Source organism: Xenopus laevis, chromosome 2L (assembly GCF_017654675.1).
Source record: "Xenopus laevis strain J_2021 chromosome 2L, Xenopus_laevis_v10.1, whole genome shotgun sequence".
NCBI classification, from domain to species: Eukaryota; Metazoa; Chordata; class Amphibia; order Anura; family Pipidae; genus Xenopus; species Xenopus laevis.
The window spans coordinates 38,024,440-38,047,232 of record NC_054373.1 but is presented as its reverse complement, the minus strand read 5'-3'; the positions used below and the strand labels follow the sequence as shown (position 1 = coordinate 38,047,232).

General features: G+C 35.9%; 1 pseudogene; it reads right to left on the bottom strand.

Annotated features, from left to right (window-relative positions):
• Positions 1-3,612: 3,612 nt before the first annotated feature.
• LOC108707976 lies at positions 3,613-4,473 on the bottom strand (annotated as a pseudogene).
• Positions 4,474-22,793: the final 18,320 nt, after the last annotated feature.

Sequence of the window (22,793 nt, the reverse complement as noted above, 5' to 3'; positions counted from 1 at the left end):
AACAGCAAATACAGTTTTCAAATAGGATACTAAATATTTTACTAACATATTTGCATATCTAGTATAGGTCAATCTAAAAACAACTGGACTTGCTGAGTAATCAATGAAGACGTTTCACTACTCATCCGAGCAGCTTCTTCAGTTCAACTGACTGGTGTGGGAAGTTCTCGGCATATAAACTCTTCCACTAATCCAATCACAATGGCACATTGTAACTCTTCAAAGAGGTGACATCTGAAGAAATTGATTCTGTGTAGTTACTGTGATAGGAATATCCAATGTGTCATGCAACTCCTAGAAACAGGTGACATATTGTCATTCATTTTGGAGAGAATACTCTAAAACTGGTTCGGGAATATAAAAGAATAAAAAAAAAAGTGGCGGACTATCGAAACCATCTACTCTATAATCTCAGATGCCGACATCAGGGACTCACCCCTTGTAGCCTACGCCTGGGTTCCACCGTAAAAAGTCACAGAGCCAACAAGATTTTGTGGATTAGTGGAAGAGTTTACATGCCGAGAACTTCCCACACCAGTCAGTTGAACTGAAGAAGCTGCTCGGATGAGTAGTGAAATGTCTTCATGGATTACTTAGCAAATCCAGTTGTTTTTAGATTTACCTATACTAGATATACCATGACCTGGATGAATGGAAATCATCATAATCATAACATATTTGCAGTTAACCTTGTTTTTAAACCCTAAACTAATCATTTGTGCTTATATGAAAACCTTTTGGTACAGTCACGTTGAACAGCATTTAGTTTTAAATGGATCCTTTAGAAGTTTATGCTTAATACTAGTATAAAGTGTTAATAAGGAGACTGCAATAACAGGGGTTCATAAAACACTGAGATCTTCAAAACACAGATGAAATCGTTACCATTCAGAAGTAGAGTACAGGTATTATACTTTGCCTTTGTTTTTCTGCATTATCATAGAAACCAAACATTTTTAATGTTCCTTGAATGCATGTACCTGTGCAAGGGACAACTCAACTCCTAATGCATTAATATTCATATTTTATTTTGTTATGACTTAACATAATGTATAGCTGGCCATACAAGAGGATGCCAAATAAGTGGGTTTTGGTGGTTCATGTGCAGATGAAATCAGACCATTGGCAGAAACTTAATTTCTTAGAATGTTTTAGTTGGATAATTAAGCCAATGTTCGGTTTTGTACAAAAAACCAAGATAAAATATTGTAACAAATAACTCCTTGATCACGAGACAGACTTTTGCAGCCTATCACCCTGAAAAAGTGACAGAAAATTTTTCAACAAAAAATTTGAGGAAGTCCTATACACTCCATTGCACTTTGCCTGGTCTGAGCTTGCGAAGGCAAGTCTGGTGGAACAGCTAACGTTCAGTAAAATCCACATCTAGGTAAATTTGCGCAGTTACGTCCGTTCGCCAGAGTGAAAATTCGGCTGGCGTTAGAGTGCAAAGTTGCGCTATTGTCTATCTCCTTCGCTAGTTACGCCTGCACCCATAAATTGTTGACGTACCGAAATGATGTCACACTGGCGATTTTTCGCCAGCGTTAATCACTTCGCCATTTAGTATATTTGCCCCATAGACTGTTGTTTACCTTTAAATTAACATTTAGTATGACATAGAGAGAAATTCTGAGACAATTAGCCATTGATTTTCAGTTTTTATTTGTGGGTTTTAAGATATTTTGAATTTTATTCAGCAGCTCTGCAGTTTGCAATTTCAGCAATCTGGGGGTCCAAGTTACCATAGCAACCATGCTGGTTTGAAAAAGAAACTGGAATATGAATAGGAGAGGGACTGAATAGAAAGATGAGTAATAAAAAGTCACAAAAACAAAAAAATGTGAAGCTTTACAGAGCATTTGTTTGTTAGATTTGGTCAGTATATGAAACCTGGAAAGAGTCAGGAGAAGAAGGCAAATAATTCAAAAACTATAAAAGAGAAAAACTGCTTGCCATTCTATAATGTTACCAATGTCTCCACTTAGACATTAACAGATGAATGAAATAATTATGCATTTATATTTAGAATTAAAAGGCAAATATTAAAAAATGTAAAAAAAAAAAAGTTTCAAAAAACACTTCAAATTTGCATGAAATATGTCCCTGATAGTGTTGAGTGGGCCGGCTCCTGCACAAAAGCTTCTGTCGCCTACATTTACAGACTAGCGCCCGCCCCTTTTGTGACTTCACTGAGAGGCGGCGGATACAGGTTGAGAATTTCTTGACCCATACATCACTAGTCCCTATACAACTTACATATGTTTACTTTATATGTGAATGTCCTCTTTAATAAAGAATCCTTATTCCTGCCAGTAGTTTTTATCCCATGGGAAGCTGAAAGGTCACATCACTATTCCACTACTTCTCTACAGGGTTTTGAGCTGTCGGCAGCAAACAGACATCTAGCGCTAAGAAAGAGTTCAGAAGGCTTGAAATGGGAAAACAAGTGCAATGCACTAATTGTTGTGACATACTGACCATTGTCCATTTTTGGTTCTACTTCGAATAGATTCTAACAGCTCTTTGAAATATATTAAGCTACTGGTAAATGGATCTTCCAGAACTGAGCATCCATCAAATAGCTTTTGAAGTTTACTATTCTAACTCACTCACAGTTTTTCTGGTATCGATTACTTTTGTTTTCCTGAGTTGGATTTTTCCCATGATATTTTTTTTTTCAGAAAGTAAAAGCTCACCTTTTAGCACTTTGCACATTGTACTTGAGGACCATATTGGTGTGCTTTCTTCTCCAAACAGTTCCTGCCAACATTCCTGCCTGATTTCACCTGCACATGGATGTCCGAATTGAGCCAAAACCCACTTATTTGCCATCCTTATTTATGGTCAGCTATGCATTATGGCTGCCTGAATTCTGGCCGCACTTCTATCTACAGCCCATTGTTTACATTACTGCAATTAATTGGATTAATTAGCATGGTGACACAGATAAGATATCTGAGCAAGGCAATGGAAAGAATTCCAACACAGTTATAAAATATTCAACAAATATGACATCTGGGTGTACTAGCAAAGATTATAAAAAGAAAAGTAACTGCCTATCACTAATTAACATTAATTAACTTCTCAATTAATTAGTTAAGAATTTAACAAATAATTAAAGAAGTTGTAAACCCCAGAAAATGTAATTTTGCCATATGAAAGAAAATATAATTCTAAGCAAGTCTCCTGTATGCATTCATTATATATTTGTGGTATTTCTCAATGTCATTGCTATTGAAAGCAATTATTGTCTGTCTGTCTGTCTGTCCCTTCATATTCTCCTAACTGTTCTTTCTGACTATTGAAACATTAAACCCAGCACATTAAGGAGCAAAAAAAATAAAAATAAATAAAAATTTGGGATCAAATTTTTGCTACTAACTGAGGACAAACACAATTTTACTTAATTATATAAATTGATATTATACAAGTATGGCATTATCCAGGAAGCTCCAAACTACGGGATGGCCATCTCCCATAGACTCCATTTTTAGGAAATAATTACATTTTTTAGAAATGATTTCCTATTTTTTTGTAATACTTTGTACTTGATACCAATTAAGATATAATTAATCTCTATTGGTGCCAAAGCAATCCTATTGGGTTACATTATTTTTTAGCAGAGTTAAGATATGCAGATCCAAATTATGGAAAGACCCCTTATCTGGAATTCCCCATGTCCTGAACATTCCGGATAGCAGGTCTTGTACATTTATATTAAATCTAGTGTTTTCAAGCTCAATTTCCAATATTAATCATGGTAAAAAAAAATCTCAAATAAAAACTTTGGCACCTAACACCTGTCATGGTTCTATAGAAGGCAGTAGGACATTTAAGCAAGCTGATGTTCAAGGGGGATTTTTTGAGGATTTTAAAACATTTTACAGCCTCAATGAATGGAACAATTACATTTTCCTTTGCACTCAACTTTTTTTTATTTTAACAATGAAACACCATTTAGTTTTAATCAACGTTTACAGTTTGTAGGCCTTTGTAGTTTGTGACAGGTACAGGTGACCAGTGTGTAAAGTTTGTTAGGAAAGTCTTCATCTTCATTGCATTTCCTTGATAAACGTACACATATGCAATAAGGAACATTCCTGACACCTTTGTCCCGTACTGCTTTGTTCAGTCTCAATACGAACATCAGGAGTGCACATTTCTTTCACTGTAAACTTCCTGATCTCTCTAGGAGCCCTAGGAGCACGCTTTTTAAAGCCAATTCCATGGATCATTTTATGAATGTTTATGGTGTAGTCTTTAGTCACCACATCATTGATGGCAGAGCGGCCCTTTTTCTTCTCACAACCCTTCTTTGCTGGTGCCATTTCTTCAATTAGGAACTATGGCAGAAAGGAAGTAGAAAAGGATTGTGGGACTGAAGTAACCCAGATCGCCGCAAATACGCACTCATCTTTTTACTTTTAACCAATTTGAGTTGTTTATTTTGAGTTATCTTTTAGGGGCATATTTATTATGCCGTGTAAAACTAAATTTGCCAAAAAAAAAAAACGGTATAAAAAGCTACGTAAAATAAATGGGAATTTATCAAGCTGTGTGTAATTTTATGCCATGTGAACGGCAGATTTGCCATCATTTATTTTGCATTGCTTCAGGCAGAAGTCACTTTAAGGGGCCTATTTATTATGCTGTGTAAATGTAATTCGCGTAAAAAATGGTGTAAAAAGATGAGTAAATTGCGAGTTTATCAAGCCGTGTTTTATTTTATGCCAGATTTTTTTCGCCACTATTTTACACTGCTTCAGACCTTTGTAAGTTCCAGCGGAAGTTACTCAAAGAAAAAGCATGTTAAAAAATTACGCCAGTTGAATGCTGTTTTATTACACAGCGATGCCTGTGATGTGTGACAAATTATTCTGCTGTTTTTTACACCACACAATAAATATGTCCCTAAATATGATAAATAGAGTGATATACTGAGACAATTTGCAGTTGATTTAAATTTTTTACTATTTAAAAGTTTTTAATTATTTAGCTTTTTATTCAGCAGCTCTCTAGTTCGACCGGCGCAAATTCGCAATGAATAGTCTCAAGCATAAAAATGTAATGCATTCGGACAAAATTGGCGCGCATATATTTTTATTTGACGCCCAATGACTTCAATGTGTTTCACAAATTTTTCGCCGTTTCGCGAATTTTCCAGTGAAACGGGACATATTTGACCATCACTTCTTGCTAGGGTTTAAATTCCCCTAGCATCCATGGGTTGATATGAATAAGAGAATGGAATAGGAATAGGAGAGGCCTGAATAGAAAGATGAGTATTTCAAAGTAATAATAACAATACATTTGTATCCTTAGAGAACATCTGTGTTTTTTAGGTGGGGTCAGTGACCCCCCATTTGAAAGCTGCAAAGAGTAGAAAAAAATTCAAAAACTGTAGAAAAAATAAATAATGCAGACCAATTAAAAAGTTGCTAAAAATTGGCCATTCTATAACATACTAAAAAATAACAAAAAAGGCGAACCACCCCTCAAAGTCAATTTGAGCATGCTTTGGTTTCTATACAGATACAGTAGTTCTCCAAAGGATAGCTCATAATCATTAATACTCACAGTGGAAAAACATTTTATTTTGCAAACCACCCCTTTAATATGCTAGTGATATATAGAAATAATCTTAAAACCACTGAAACAGTTTAATTAACATAGATGAAAATGTTTCTTAGAATGATGTTTTCTTTTGATTATGTGAAATGTCATTTTGTTATTTTTTTGGTTTTAAATCACATTTAAAAAATACTGCCCCCCCTACTTTATCCATATATATCTCACCTCATTTCCTCCCTTCTTTCTGTGTATATATTGCATTTCTCCTGTGTTCTCTTCTAAACATAAGCAGCTAACTTTAATTAAAGTGTACTTAATTCACTCTATTTATTATTATTATTAACATGTATTTGTATAGCACCAGCATATTTTGCAACGCTGTATGCCCCATTTATTGCAGAATGATTAATGTATTTCACTTATTTAATAGATTATACTTGCTTGCTAACTTACTTTCAAAATATCATCTAATTATTATCATTATCTAATATCATTTATTAGCCAGAAAGCAAAATCATGTTCAACATTAAGTTGTTTTAATTGTTTGCTCAATCATCAATTCACTATTTATGTTTTTGATAAACTAGGTCTCATCCCATAAGCTAAAAACCATTAGCGTGTTTTTTTCCCCATCTTAATTACAGGGCTGTATTTGTGATTGGCACAACTGGGCACCTGCTCTCTGATTCATCATCAGCCTCTCCAGAACTCAGAGAAGTGATACATCCAAGCATCTCTTCAGTGCTTCTGATCCAAAGGTTCAAACTACAAGGCAGTGGGTGTTTGTACTGCTCTGTAATTCTTTGATATTTGGGAAAGAAAAATTAATTGCTTTGGTGGGCGAGATGTGAATGTTAAACAACCTTTTAAATTTGGCATTTGCATTTTCAAGTTACTAGCGTTTCAAGACTGCTACTGTGTAAACTGCTCTAGTTTTTGATCCTAGCATTGTTTATAATCAACTGAGAGCAAAAATGTGGAATTTTGCATGAATCTCAGTTGCTGTAAGTGCATAACTAGCAAGATAAATTAATAATAATTAGGGATGAGTGAAACTGCCCCATTCGCATTCATCAAAAAATTGTGAAATCATGGATACATTAGTAACATGGCACATGCATTAGAGACAATGGAGGTAGTTTCTAAAGTTTGAGCAGTGTCTATTCATTCGCAAATGGTTATATTGCCCATGCTTTTTCCTAAACGCTGAAATATTGCACTGCTGTGCCAGTCTTTCTGGTTTTTGCGAATTCGCATTGTGAATACATTTTCACAAATAGCTAGCAAATGAGATGGCTGTTTGTGTGAGTGTGCCCACTGTGCGAGGTTGTTGTGTGCGAAAATAGCATTGACAGTTAGGGATGTAGCGAACCGCCGAGTATGTGTTCGCGAACGCCGTTCGCGAACACCGGCAAAAAATGCGAACAGTTCGCGAACTGTTCGCGAACTTCGAACATCCGAAAATCGTTCGATTCGAACGATCGAAGGATTTTAATCGTTCGATCGAACGATTTTCGTTCGATTCGAACGAGAATCGTTCGATTTTAGCGATCGAATGGTCGAATGGTCGAACGATTTTGACGCGAACGCCTATTGGCGAACGTCGCGCAACGTTCGCGAACTTGCGGCGGACGCGAACAGTCGAAGTTCGCGCGAACTAGTTCGCCGGCGAACAGTTCGCTACATCCCTATTGACAGTAACTTAAATTCGCAATCTGTTTAGCGAATATTTTCTCCTCCAAAGTTGTGGCGTCTTTCAAACGCAGAGTGTGCCATATTTAAAAAGTTCTTATAGATATTCCCAATGTGAAAGAAATTTAGCAATTCTGTTTGCACACTCTTATTCAGCTTTATAAATATAACCATGAGGAGGGCAAATATATTCACTGTGTGAACCAATCTGCCCTGCGCAAAGTTTATAAATGAGCCCCAATGTGTTTTCGCAAATGTGTTTTTCCAAATGTATTGGAGTCAATGGGCATTTGTTCTCATGTTTTTCTAGCGTTGCAGAATGCACTGGAGTCTATGGCTGTAGCCTGTTTTTTTCTCACGCCAAATGCTTTGGAGTCCTCAAGCATTTATTCCTGTTTTTTTCTTGTGTCAAATACATTGGCATTTTTTTCACATTGCAGAAAACCCTGCTGTATTTTCTGCGAAACTAAATGCATGGTGCGATTCTGACACTTGTGAAGTTGTAAAAATTTGTATCAGGCAAAAAAAAAAAGAAATTGCACATACAACAAAATCGGGCATATTTATTATGCTTTGTAAAAAAACAGTGGGATAATACACCACACATCTCCAGGCCTTGCTGTGTAAAAAATGGCGGAACATTTTTTACACATTTTTTCTTAGACTGACTTCCACTAGATGCAATGTAAAATTACGGTGGAAAATCTGGCGTTCGCATGGCATACAATTATGCACATCGATACATTTGCCATTTATTTTACACAGCCTTTTACACTGTTTTTTCAGCACAGCATAATAAATATGCCCCTATACAGTATGTTTCTGCTAATTTATTCAGGGGTGCAACCAGTTATTATTTTATGCTTTTATAACCTCTTATTTGGGGTGAAAAAGCAATAAATATTTTTTAGTTTCAGTTACTAACATATACATTTACATTTTAGGGCTCATTGAATACTCCCCCATTGCAGAATGCTAAAAACAGATAAAAAGGGCAACATTTTTCATATTCAAGCTCTTGTGCCCCAAAGTGCTCTTGCCCTAGGTCTACATAACTGGCCCCTTGTGTGTCTTCTTCTACTCAACAGTCACATTCTCCATTGTGCCCTCCTATGAGCAGGATCTAATAACTCTCACTACTGTTCTTTAGGGGCTTGTTATGTAGTAACATGCACACAATTTGCCATCAAAGAGCAACATAGATCAAGCAGGAGCTAGCCTTTTTTTGCTCATAATCACAAGGTGTTAGTTTGGGAATTAAATCCAATCTCCACAAGATCTTATGGAATTATATTTCACAAAGAAGCTGTGTGAAATTGACCATTTGTATAACACATAAGGGATTGAAAGTAATTGCTTGATAATTGCGTAAAACCATGCTTTTGTGGTAGTTATATGCATTTCATTTCCCAGCAGACACAGTTTCCTGTAATCTACATGTAATTTATGGGATATGTGGCAATGTGAAAAATTGGACCTTGAACAATAGAAACTTTATTAACAGTGATTTCATGAGGCAGCTAATGAATTAGATATACTCACACTATGTTTTTATCAGTTATGTTCTGGCAGAAGTTGAGATGTTTGCTAGATATGATTCTTTGTATGGAGAGCAGATGGCATCCTGGAATACCAGCTTGTTGTTGCACACCACAATATGTATTTAGCTGAATCTAGCAAAGAGTAATAGTCTACTTAGTTTGGCAAAACACAGGCAGGAAGTATAATATGTATATCTGTTAAATAATTAGCACTTATACTTGTAATTACTTTTATGAATATTTAAAATATGAATAATGGAGAAAATTGAAGAATGGATTGTTTCGAAAAATCCTGGACACACAATCAATAACATAAAAAAATGGATTTCAAGAGACATAGAATAATGTTAGGCAGATGGCACACAGGAATTAGATGACTAAAGTGGCAGTTTGACACTATTCCCACACATTTCAGATGTTTATCATTTTAGTCAATATCCTTGGTTGGAAAACCATATTTTTATGTCTAATATGCATCTGTCATTTAAGTTTCTTCTGAGGATGTTTAAAAAATTCAGTGATATAATCAGCAATCGAGCCATCAATGAAATCCCTTTTAATGGCAGAACTTTCTAGGTATATTTAAAATGAGCCACCAATATAGTAGGACCAGCGCCTGTGGCAATAAAGAGTTAAAAACCAATATGGTGCAGTATTTTTGATTCAAGTGGCATCACCCAGTGATAGTAGACTATAATGGGTGTCTATTCCTCCACCTTTCTTATTTGCTCCATGACTCAGATGAGAAGGGAAACTGGTAAGTATGTTTCTTTTTAAAACTCCTTCACCTTTAAGGGATTGGATCCACCAATAGCTAAAGTGCCTACTTACAGACTTAAAATTTCAATATAGCACATAACCACATGTGGATGTAAGATTATCAGCAGCCGTCCCCTCACCGAATAGTAAAATTGCCTACTCACAGACCCAAGGGTTAATTCAGCATATAATCTTAACCGTACATAGATCCTCCTCCTGTTACACACGTCCCTCCGTTGTTTTGGTGCGAGGAGTAAAGGATTAAAAAGGAAAATAGTATAGTCCTGCTTTTATTTTTAAAAAAACATAATAAAACCAATATTGCACTCACATGTGTTTGTTAAAATCATCGCAATTAGTCCATACAAGGTGCTGTGTCCCAATTCTGTGGTGCTGCCAGATTGTGTGTATCTTTGTCCACTCTTTGGGAATGCTGCGACCTTGATCTTGTAGTCCTTGATCGCCTAACGCGTTTCGCCGATGGTCTCGGCTTCCTCAGAGGCATAAAAACCTGTACTATTCTATTTTCCTTTTAAAATGTTATCCGCGTCGAGTTCCTCCTGTTTGTCCGGTCACTTCCGGTTCTCTGTTGCGCATAGCTTCCGGTTCACGAGGGCCAAGTGCGGCAGTGTGTTGCCATGGTAACCCGATGTCATCTGAGTTGTCCGTGTGAACAACCACATCTCCCATCCTTTACACATTAATGCTGCAGTGTCCCTTGTGGATATTGTCTCCTCTTTTTTCACAGTTGTCTCCAGCAGGGGAGGAGGGTGTCAGAGCCCCAATGTGCGAGTTACAGTTCTACAATGAACTCCAAATACATCTCTATAGCATCAAATGTACTACATTATTCCTTTTCTCAAGAGAGGTCACATAGTTCGATTATTATATACAGGGTTACAAATAACACATATTTGATTTGTTGTATGTTTCACTTAACAGTTAGTGCAGTTTTACTTCTAATGCAGTGTTATTCTTAATTCAGTATTACCTATTAGGGGGCATTCAGTGGTGGTAAATTTGCCTCTCTTTACTTCACTATCAGTTGAACATATAGTGGTGAGGGGGTGGTCTATATATTTTAATGTATAACATTATAAACTGATTAAACATATCTAGAGGCCATATAATTGTGATTCTTTTAAAATATATACTTCCTTTGTGTACAATAATTTACATTCCTTGTTTGTGTGTATATCAGTATAAGTGCTCTTCCATACTGTGAGTTAATTTTTATATAAATTATAATACGTGTAGATAGTTATAGTTGTAACAATTTTCATTTACCCTTTTAATTTCCATTTTGACTTAATGAATTCCGTGCAGTTTTTAATTATTTTTATTTTTATTTTTATTCCTGTGATTACCCTTGTGTAATTACAAAAAAGCCCTTAAGTTTATGTCTATATTAAGACCTTTGGGTGATATAGTTTGCATATTATATATCCATTTGCTTTCTTCTTGAAGTGTTTTTCTTATTAGGTCACCCCCCCTCCAATTTCGTGTAACGGTAGTGATCCCCCAGAATTTTAGTCCCTTCGCACTACTGTTATGGTAGTTCTTAAAGTGTTTAGGTACACTATGTTTCTCTATTCCCTTTTCTATATTCCGAACATGTTCGTTGATTCTTTCCCTTAGTTTCCTATTGGTTTTCCCAACATATTGTAACCCACAGGGGCACTCCAGACAATATATTACATGTTGGGTTGTACACTTTATGCAGTCTTTTATTTGGTAATTTCTATCCGTAACGTTTGATTTAAAGCTTTTCTTTTTCTGGCCATATTTGCAGGCTTTGCAGAGTGCACATGGATAGAATCCCTTCCACTCATCATTCTGTTTCCTCCTCTTTGTTTTATCTGTTGGTATATAGTTCTTCACTAACATCTGTCCTAGATTATTTGCTTTTTTATATATTAATTGAGGTTTCTGGGGAATTTTTCCTCTTAGGAGTTCATCCCCCTCTAGGATATTCCAATGTTTCCTTATGATTTTGTTGATTTCTTGGGTTCCTGGGGCATAAGTGGTAATAAATGCACATCCCCTATTTTCAGCATCTATCCTAGGTTTCTTATTTTTCCTCTCTTCCAGGAGGTCTTTCCTGTCTACTCCTTCCAGTTTCTGTCTGGACTCTTGAATTAGTTTCCCTTTATATCCCCTTTGTTTGAATCTGTTTGCTACATAGTCCAATTGTTTTTCTAATTCTACTTGGTTGGAGCAGTTCTTTTTTAGCCTACAAAATTGGCCATAGGGGATATTCCTCAACCATACTGGATTGTGATTACTAGAATTTAAGACATAGTTACATACATCAACTGTTTTGAAGTATGTCTTAAAGTCTAATCCTCCTTCATTGTACTTTATTTCTAGGTCCAAGAAGTTTATACTCTCCAAGCTGTATGTAAGGGTGAACTCCAGGTTTAAATCATTATTATTCAATGTATTCCCGAACTCTATCAGATCTGATTCACTTCCCTGCCACAAAAAAACTACATCGTCTATGTAGCGCTGCCATAGGAGGAGATCGCCACCCAGCTTTGGTGTTAAAATGGATTTCAAGAGACATAGAATAATGTTAGGCAGATGGCACACAGGAATTAGATGACTAAAGTGGCAGTTTGACACTATTCCCACACATTTCAGATGTTTATCATTTTAGTCAATATCCTTGGTTGGAAAACCATATTTTTATGTCTAATATGCATCTGTCATTTAAGTTTCTTCTGAGGATGTTTAAAAAATTCAGTGATATAATCAGCAATCGAGCCATCAATGAAATCCCTTTTAATGGCAGAACTTTCTAGGTATATTTAAAATGAGGAAAGTCACCCTAAAGGGATGTTTTTATGAAACAAAAGAGAGATCTTGATTTAATACAAGTTTTCTTAAATTGATTGATTTTACCCCCTACATTCTTTTTTCCTGTATGGCTGGGGTGTGAATGTAATACCTTCTTGCATAATCCACACATTTTGATGCTGCTCGTTGGGAACAGCTAGGTGCCAATTTACATAGCTCAAGTGAAGGAATAGAAGAAAAAAAACTTTTTTGAATTTCTAATGATTTTTTTGGCTACTTCGACCATCGAATTGGCTACTTCGACCTTCGACTTCGAATCGAACGATTCAAACTAAAAATCGTTTGAATATTCGACCATTTGATAATCGAAGTACTGTCTCTTTAAAAAAAACTTCGACCCCCTACGTCACCACCTAAAACCTACAGAGGTGCAATGTTAGCCTATGGGGAAGGTCCCCATAGGCTTTCTAACAATTTTTTGGTCGAAGAAAAATCATTTGATCGATGGATTAAAAATCAAAGGATATTATCGTTCGATCGAACTATTTGCGGTGAATCCTTCGACTTCGATATTCGAGGGTTAATTAACCCTCGATATTCGACCCTAGGTAAATCTGCCCCTTAAAGTAAAATATGACTTTGCTTTCTATTTCAGATTCTGCTCTGTTTAGTGCACTAAATAACAAAAAACATATACAATGCCCATTTAGAACAATAGGGGAAATGTTCAGCACAAGTCCTATTCATTAAAGAAATGTTGAAGGAGTATTAGTGCCTTTTTTTTCTTTTAGTGCAAATTACAAATGTAAATATTGGTAGAAAAATGTAAAAGTTATTTTACTGGACTCCCTAAATAAAGATAGATCCAGCAGATTGCAATAAAAGCACTATATATTTTCAGGTTTGCATAAAATAATCGAAACACAAGCTTAACATCTTAATAATTCAGGGCTCATTTAAGAACTGTAGCAAATCAACAATTAGTTTTGAACAGTGTGCTAAATGTTAGAAAATGAAAGCAAAGATCTGATTGGTAGCTATGAATAAATGCACTACAGCAATGTAACACCTATGTTTGTAGTATGCATGTGTGTAAATGTGGAGTATGTCGGTTAATAGCTACAGGTAAGATCTAAAAAAGAGCAGTAACCACGGTTACGGATGTCAGCATCATCTTTTCAGCTTTTAAGGAGAGGAGAATTCATGGGGCATTAGTATCCTCAATAGAATAGTATATAGCATTAAAAAAGAAGCAGGCATGGTGCTAACAACATTTTTATTTTCAACAGATAGCAGAAGTCAAGCTCCTTAGTGACACCCATCCCAATTGGTTCTTTCAAAATATCTACATGCAAATGAGAAATATGTTTTTTTGGCAAGGTTATGCCATGCTATTTGTCCCTTTTTCTTTTGACCAGAATAATTTATTTACCCTAAGAAAAGAAAAAATTAAAAAGCACACTTTTTTTTTATAACAAGGGTATATGTGCCCTAAAGCAAATAAACAATGAACACTCATTGATAGTAGTAATATATATATAGAAATTTCTCAGGTCTCAGTAAAACTCACCAGTTGGGAGAAGAGGTCCAGGTGCACTGCCCTAAAACTTCAGCTACGGGAGCGGACCACCATATAGAGAAAAAGAGCAGGCACTTGCAAAGACCAATCCTCCAGGCAGGCTTGTCAAATTATAAGTAGTTTTATTATGGTACACGGCTGTATCCTTGTGTACCGTAATAAAACTACTTATGATTTGACAAGCCTGCCTGGAGGATTGGTCTTTGGAAATGCCTGCTCTTTTTCTCTACACGGTGTGCCCTAAAGCAGTCTATAAGAAGTAATGTGCAACTATATACCCTGGTGATTTTAAACTCCAACAGATGTAATGGCAATGCTTAATGTCCTGAAGCCCCTATCCAAAGGAACATAAAATTGACTGCAGAAAATAGCTATTTTGTCTTCTAATTTGCTTATTAAATGAAAGTATGTGTGCTTAATTAAGTGTTAAAATTGCCATCTCTGAACATTTTTTTCTTGCATGGCAAGCAGTACATGCTGGATACAGAAAAAAAGTGTTTATGTAGAAAACACTGTAGATATCTTGAGAACAAAGCTCATACTGTTGCATCACATTGTTCAATGTACATGGTTACTCGTCTGATGTTGTGCTATTATGAATTTACCTAAATGTAAGAAATTAATGAGTCTTGTCTCATGGACAGGAATTATTTACAGTCCAATGTACTATCCATAATTATGTTTTTGCCGTGCTGGCTTAAGAATAGTGATGGGCAAATTTGCGACGTTTCGCTTCGCCGAAAAATTTGCGAAATTCGCGAAACAGTGAAAAATTCGTGAAACTGCGCCGGCGTCTCGTTTTTGACACCGGCGCCTGTTTTTGACGCGGCGCCCATTTTTTGAGGCTGGTTTTTTGCAACACCAGCAAAAAATTTTTTTCATGCTGGCGAATTTTTGCCGGTGAATTTTCACGGGCGTTTTGCAAATTTATTCGCTGGCAGCGAATCGCGCAAATTCGCTGCGAATTCACGCCTGGTGAATAAATTCGCCCATCACTATTTAAGAAGAAGAAGAATTCAAACTATATGTATTGGTTATAGCACATAGGTTGTTCCAACTGCTAAAGTTATTTTTCCTGCAATGGGAATATACCAGCAGAGAAAGCCCCTTGTATGCCGTTAGCCTAAAAGATAATAATCTGAGGTACTATTTAAATGATGTTATATAATCGTTCACATGCTATAGTTTTTAGTAATACGATTTGGCTACTGATTTTGTTATCTTCATACATTTTATTAAAATGGATGATACAGCTGCATTACCATAAAATACAACTGGAGAATGTTTCTTAGCTTAGAAATGCCAAAGGCTCACCGTGCATGTGAGACTTAGGGCAAGTTTATGCTGACCATGAAGACTGCTACAGAAAAAACATGGTTCAAATTCAAACAGGTATGCGATCCATTATCCAGAAACCCGTTATCCAGAAAGTTCCAAATTAAAAAAAAGGCTGTCTGCCATAGACTTCATTTTATCCAAATAATCCAAATTTTTAAAAATGATTTCCTTTTTCTCTGTAATAATAAAACCGTACCTTGTACTTAAGACAAACTAAGATATACTATAATTAATCCTTATTGGAAGCAAAACCAGCCTATTGGGTTTATTTATTATATGATTTTCTATTAGATTTAAGCATGAAGATCCAAATTACTGAAAGATCCATATCTGATCCAAGTTCTGAGCATTGTGGATAACAGGTGTCATACCTGTACTAACGTTTAGGGGATGGCAGAGGACCTGTTTCAAAATAATAAATTGCAAATAATTACCTCCTACCTGTTCTGCCAATGATTGGGTTTTTAGGTGGAGTTGACCAGTTTTGTGTTAATGGGTTAGGATTCAGGTTCCACTGTGGAACCAGATTTTAGCTTTGTACTCCTACCAAAAAAATAAATGGGTTGGTGTACATAATGCCAAGTAAGCCCTATATTCTAATATTTTAAATTCCCCCTTCTTCCAATCACTAGGCAGCTAAACAAAGGTGTGTCAGGCAAAACCTTTTTACCTTTTTAATGCTTAAAACAAAATCAGAAAGGGCATACTGGTCTTAAAAAGCTACTGTTTTCTTTGTTGTTGTATTAAAAAACAATTACTTGAAACATATTTTCAAGAAATAGAGTAGCTGCCATTCCATCAGTGTAGTGTAACGGCCATGTAATATTTGGAAAATATTTTGTTAAAATTTCATTGCAATTCTGATGAATATTACAGAGTAGATCACTCTATCAAATTAGCATGGATCTTAACTCTTATCATGGGTGTTAATTCCTCTAGAGCAGGGATCCCCAACCTTTAGAACCCATGAACAACATTCAGAAGTAAAAGGAGTTGGGGAGCAACACCAGCATGAAAAATGTTCTTGGGTGCCAAATAAGTGCTGTGATTGGACATGTAGTAGCCCCTATGTGGATTATCAACCTACATTGAAGCTCTGTTTGGCAGTACACCTGGTTTTTATACAACCAAAACTTGCCTCCAAGCCTGGAATTTGAAAATAAGCTCCTGATTTGAGTCCACTGGAAGCAACATCCAAGGGGTTGGAGAGCAACATGTTGCTCACAAGCTACTTTTTGGGGATCACTGCTCTAGAGTATGTTACAGAAAAGTACAGGAGGATACATAAAAAATACTGTACTAGAATTTCTGTTAAAAATAGGCATCTTCTTGCTCTTTACAGTAAAGGGGTGTAAAGAGCTTACATTAAATGTCACCAATAATTTCTACATTCTGCAAATAGTAATATATGTGTCCTTTGTTTGGGAACGCTGCATTCATGGGGGGTGGAGAAAAGTAGGCTTCGCTCTTCCTGTCCCCTACCTGCCCCCTAACTTGGATGTGTTTTGGGAGCACAAGTTAGTAAATTGCTAGTGGGTGCAGGCAGTAACAGAGCCCTGTACTTACTACTTGCCCCATGTAACATGAAAATAAAATCTTCTTTAGGATACATCTTACATTTCTAATATATCAAATATTAAGTCAGTATTTGAAGTAGAATAGCTGCATTGTTCACCTTCCACCAGATGAAAAGAAGTTGCAAGGTGCAGAGTACAGTGTTGGTTGCGTAGGTCAACCATGTGACAGGTGATTGCAGCCTGTGGCTTTCACCACTCTGTGTCTAAATGATGTGCAAGTTAGGGGACTGGTAAGGGGCAGAGGGGGTGATGCTTACAATCCCCCCTCCATCCACCCCTCATGAATACAGCATTGCTTAAAGTGGACCTGTCACCCAGACACAGAAATCTGTATAATAAAAGTCCTTTTCAAATTAAACATGAAATCCAATTTCTATTTTTTATTAAAGCATTCATAGCTGCTGTAAGCTCATTAAAAAATCTCAGATGTCAATCAAATATTGTCTGCCCCTCCACCATGCCATGGGCATAGAGGCGGGGCAGACAATTACTTTCACTTTCCATTCAGCACTTCCTAGATGTCACTGCTCTCCCCACATTCCCCCGTTCTCTTTACCATTTAATTGTGTAGCCAGGGCATGGGAATGGACATCAGGTCCCCCATTCTGGTGCACAAACAAGATTCTGAGATGATACAAGGCTTGTCTTAATAACAGTGTCCACAAAATGGCTGCTGCCTGCTTGCTAACATTTTGAATTCCCAGACTGAAGGAAACACGATTCAAATATTTTATAAAGTGTAATTAAAGTTCATTTTGCTTGACTAATGTGATAAAATAGGATTTTGAATAATTGTTTTGGGAGACGGGTCCCCTTTAATGCATGCAACCATATAATCAACTAAATAGAATGCTGCCATTTTTTAGATCAATAAGGCATCGTGGAAAGTGTTGAATCCGGTTTTGGACTTCAATGACCCCTAATGATTTTTATAGTTTATGCCAAACAAGATACATTAGGCTCCATTATTCCAGTAGAGCAGAATGACAACCAATCCAAAGCTGCATTTCAATAACTCACTGTAACAAATGCCAATTTCTCATTCAAATCCAGACTAAAGAAGCTGAAGAAAAGAAAGAAAACTTCACATGGTTTATCCTATAGAAAGGTTTTCTTTTGTGAAGTCTGGAATTTACATTTTTCTCATCAATTCAAATCTGGACCTTTATACAAAATAGTATGATGACGACAGCTAGAAATATTTTTTCCATCTACATAGTATTTCTAGGTTTTTATGGGTATTGTTACCATTTGAGTATTTCCTTGCAATATTTTTCTATTCGTTATTTTTATTTATCGTTATTGCTTTGTTTAGATCATAAGCTATTTTAACTAACCATTCAATAAATCTTACTGCATTTTGCAAGCATTGCCTATTTTTCAGGAAATATAAGCAATATACAAGCACAATATTATTTGGAATGTTTAGTTGGTATACAGGTTAACTATATTCCAAATGTGAAAGAAACAGGCACAGACAGCTGACGTTCAGGGTTGGCTACACTGTGCCCATTTATAGACACAAATGAACACATGTTCACAGAAGTAAATGCTTAGTGCAAAAATAGTCTGTGGTATTTATTGGTTCGTTTTCCCCCTACAGATCAAAGTGCACAAAACCTTGAAAATAAGGTATTTTGCTATTGCTTATTGTTCTGATGAAAGCATTCAGTCATGGATTCTGATTTTGTTCTTTGTCCGGAATGCTCAGAAAACTAGCAATGTCATTATTTACAATAGTTTGTTTAACTAAGCAGCTCTTTATGAATAACTAACCCTCTGTTCCTTGGTAATAATAGGACAATGCTTTGTAGTATATGTTAATTAAATTGCCTGGCCCCCCTGCAGTCAGCGTGCTGAAATCTTCAGCTCTGTGCGTGTATGACCATTCTCCTTTTCACTTCTCTGTATCCTCATTGGTTGATTAAGTTCAAGTCCCGGTAAAGCGGTACAGGGATCGGATTGGTGAAGTAGGATCTTCCCCTCTGCTCCTCAACCAAGTTGCTGCCTTAATTGTCCTGCAAGGTTCATTTACAAAAGTGCTGCTATGTGCAAAATTGAAAATCGAATGACAGTATCTTTGCCCACAGTGTTTGTATAACTTTATTTATAAAGCTCTACAGGGATATACAGATCTGTACAATTTTACAATCTACAAAAGCCCCCTGCTCCATATTTTGCATACAGATGAAGGTCAAAGATCTGCACTTTCCCCACAAATAAAGGCCTAGTATAGTTCAGACAGTGGTGGGTGCAGGGTTCTAAGGAGCCTATTGGAAATAAATGAATGAGCACTAACAGACACTATTTTACTCCCTTAAAGAGTTGGTTCACCTTAAACCCTAACTTTTTTGGTATGTTACAGAATGGCCAATTCTAAGAAACTTTTCAATAGGTCTTCATTATTTATTTTTTATCGTTTTTTTTTATTATTATTTATTTGCTTTCTTTTGTCTCTTCCAGGTTTTTAAATAGGGATCACTGACCCCATCTAAAAACAAATGTTCTGTAAAGCTACACATTTATTGTTTCTGCTACTTTTTATTACTCATCTTTTTATTCAGACCCTCCCCTATTCGTATCCCAGTCTTCCAGATTGTTGAAATTACAAACTGCTGAATAAAAAGCTAAATAACTCAAAAACCACAAATAATAAAAAATGAAAACCAATTTTCAATTTTCTCAGAATATCACTCTCTACATCATACTAAAAACGAACTCAAATTACCCCTTTAACTTGCATCTGGATTCTTGGGGGCAAATTTACTAAAGGGCGAAGTGGCTAACGCTAGCGAAAATTCGCCAGCGTGACATCATTTTGCCACTACGCGGATTTACTGGTGCTGGCGTAAATTCGCTAGTGAAGTGGACCTTTCGCTAATTCGCACCCTTACGCCATGCAGCAATCAGTCAGTTAATGTCAGGTTCAGAAACCTACAACTACATTATATATATATATATATATATATATATATAGATATATATATATATATATATATATATATATTTATTTAGTATATAGCTACTGCATTGATATACAGCTTTTAAGTTGATGTTGAATAACAGCCATGGTTCCCCTTTAATATCAAGTGACATAAAATAGTAGATTATTATTAAAGCTTGTGTAGAAATCAAATGGAACAAAAAGGAGGTTTAATCATAAGTTGGCAATACCCCTTTAATTTTCTAAGACTTCATTATGCTACAGTGGTGTACCGTAAATGTAAACAGAAAGCCTCTGTTATACAGATAAAGAATCACTAATCACACCACAAGTCTTGTGAGGGGCTTTCTATGTTTAAAAACGTAGAAAACCAGTCATGATGATCTACAGAATTTCAGGGTAAAGTGGCATGACTAATAGCAAAACACTTGCACACAGACGTGAGCTATGACAGTATGCATGCCTTAAAGGCTGTGCGGTACTTTTTAACTGTATAATCTGGTCCCCCAATAAGGTCATTTTTTTTACATTTAATTTGCAGGTTAGCTAATTCTTCTTCATCTGAATTTTAATCTACAGTATCATTTTGCCTATAAGATTTTAATGTTTAAGATCAATTAATAATTCTCAAGTATAAATAAAACAGGTGGATGTAACCACACTAAAATTGCATTCCTATAATGATAAATATCAAAGACATGCACAGTTTCTCGCTTAAAAACATTTATTGGTGCATATTAACCACAAAAACTAACATGTCAATGTACAATTCACACACACCACAAAGCAGTGTCTCCCCCCCAGTCTGCCTACCTGTTGTTAGCCACACCCTCCTGACGCGTTTCGCGCTATTGGGCGCTTCATCAGAGGATGAAGCGCCCAATAGCGCGAAACGCGTCAGGAGGGTGTGGCTAACAACAGGTAGGCAGACTGGGGGGGAGACACTGCTTTGTGGTGTGTGTGAATTGTACATTGACATGTTAGTTTTTATGGTTAATATGCACCAATAAATGTTTTTAAGCGAGAAACTGTGCATGTCTTTGATATTTACCTTGGTTTAATTGGACCTGTGCACAGTACTCGCTGTATAGACAGCAGCTACCCCATAATTGATTTCTGTTTTATTCCTATAATGATGATGCATTTGTGTTATCAGATAAACTCCTGCTAGTGTTGTTTGTGCTGTATGTGTATGTCTACTCTCCAATCACCAGTGCTGTGCAAGGGAATGCTCTTGGATACAATGCAACCATTCAATACCATTACAGAAAATGTTCCCATTGCCTTGTGCTTACGGCAAAGCACTGCAAACAGAAAATGATGATCAATGTACTGTATTGAACCATCAGCTACATGCGTCAACAAAGTGTCCTTTTAATGGCTAATCTGCCTTTTATAAATGGTGCCTTTAAGTTAGTTCTAGAAACTTCAATTATGTTTTTACTTTGGAATCTATTAACAGGGAACTGTTTGACGATTCTGTGATATCAATTAATGTAACTTTTCATGTTGTTAGTGTTATAAAGTCAAGTCAAGGAAATTTATTTTCAATACAGCTATATACTTGCTACAATGTATTGAAATTCCGTCTCACCTAGGACCCCCAAGGTGCAAAATATAAAAACAACAATATAAAAACAATGTATATTTAAAAACATTCAATAAAATATGAGTTAGAGTGCCTACTAATAATATTACAATATATAAAAACAATTACAATATTTCTGAAATTTTCCAGGAATATATGACCTCTATTACCACTATGCATTTCTCTTTTCAGGGAAACTAGAAATCTATTTCTCCTAATAAATATTTTTATTTGAATGTTACATTTAAATTTGTGCCACCCTTTTCATTTCAACTATAATCTGTACTGACTGAAATTGACATGTGCATTGTGCTAATAATTTTATACCAATAATAATAAATACTTAGGGACAGCTTTATTAAGGTCGGAGTTGTGTTTTCCATGAAAATTTTAGTTTTTTCGAGTTTTTTTTTTTGGTAAAAACTCATATTTTCGGGTTAATAAAAGAAACTCAAATCTTTGTTTTTTGAAAAAAACTCAAATTGTTCGAGATGTAACATACGCCAGCCCTGGAAATAGCTTGAATACGAAAATACACCATCTTAAACCTGTCATGTAGGAGCCAATGGCAGAAGTCCCTTGAACTATTTGAAGATGTTAATAGCCTGCATGATGTTCGAAGGGTTTATGCCCAAAAACTCGAATGATTCAAGCGATTCAAGGTTTTTTTTTTCACTGAAAACTCTGTGAATTCGAGTTTTTGGGGTTCGCAACTCAAACTCGCAGGACCAAGTTTTTTCATTCGAGTTTTTTCCTAAAGAAGATACCATTCTAGTTGTGAGTTCACTGGAGTTAAATTAAGGTATAAAAAACTCTAACATTCAACTTTTGATAAACAACCCCTTATCTGCAACCTGTGCATATTGTGCTGATATAATATTTTATCAGAGTATGGGAAAGAAAACAACATGCTGTTTATATGTATAGAAAAGTGGTTTTACCCTATAAAATGTGTTAAGACTATGGCTCATGCTGCATTTTGACCACCTCTACTTGCCCCAGATCAGTTTACCAGGTTACTATTTAAAAAAAGAAGAGCTGGCCTACAGAATAACTAAAGGTAACACAAGTTATTAGACAATACCACACCCCATGCAGAAAACAGCAATGAGTGGGGGGGGGGCAAAAACAGTTTTCACTTACCTGAACTTGATAGTAGGACTTCTAACTGGAACAAAAACAATTTGCTTGTATTTATTAGTAAAACTAGCTTTGGAAAACAATCTAATTTGCTATATTTTGAATGATAATAACCAAATATTCTTCCTTTGTATATCCATATTTGACTGCTTTCCTCTACTGATGGGGTTCTAGCTCAGTTTCAGCTGAATTAGGCTGTAGGTGTGATCCATTTGCATTCTTGCATTACAGTGAGAGGCTTCATAATTCACTTACACATGGC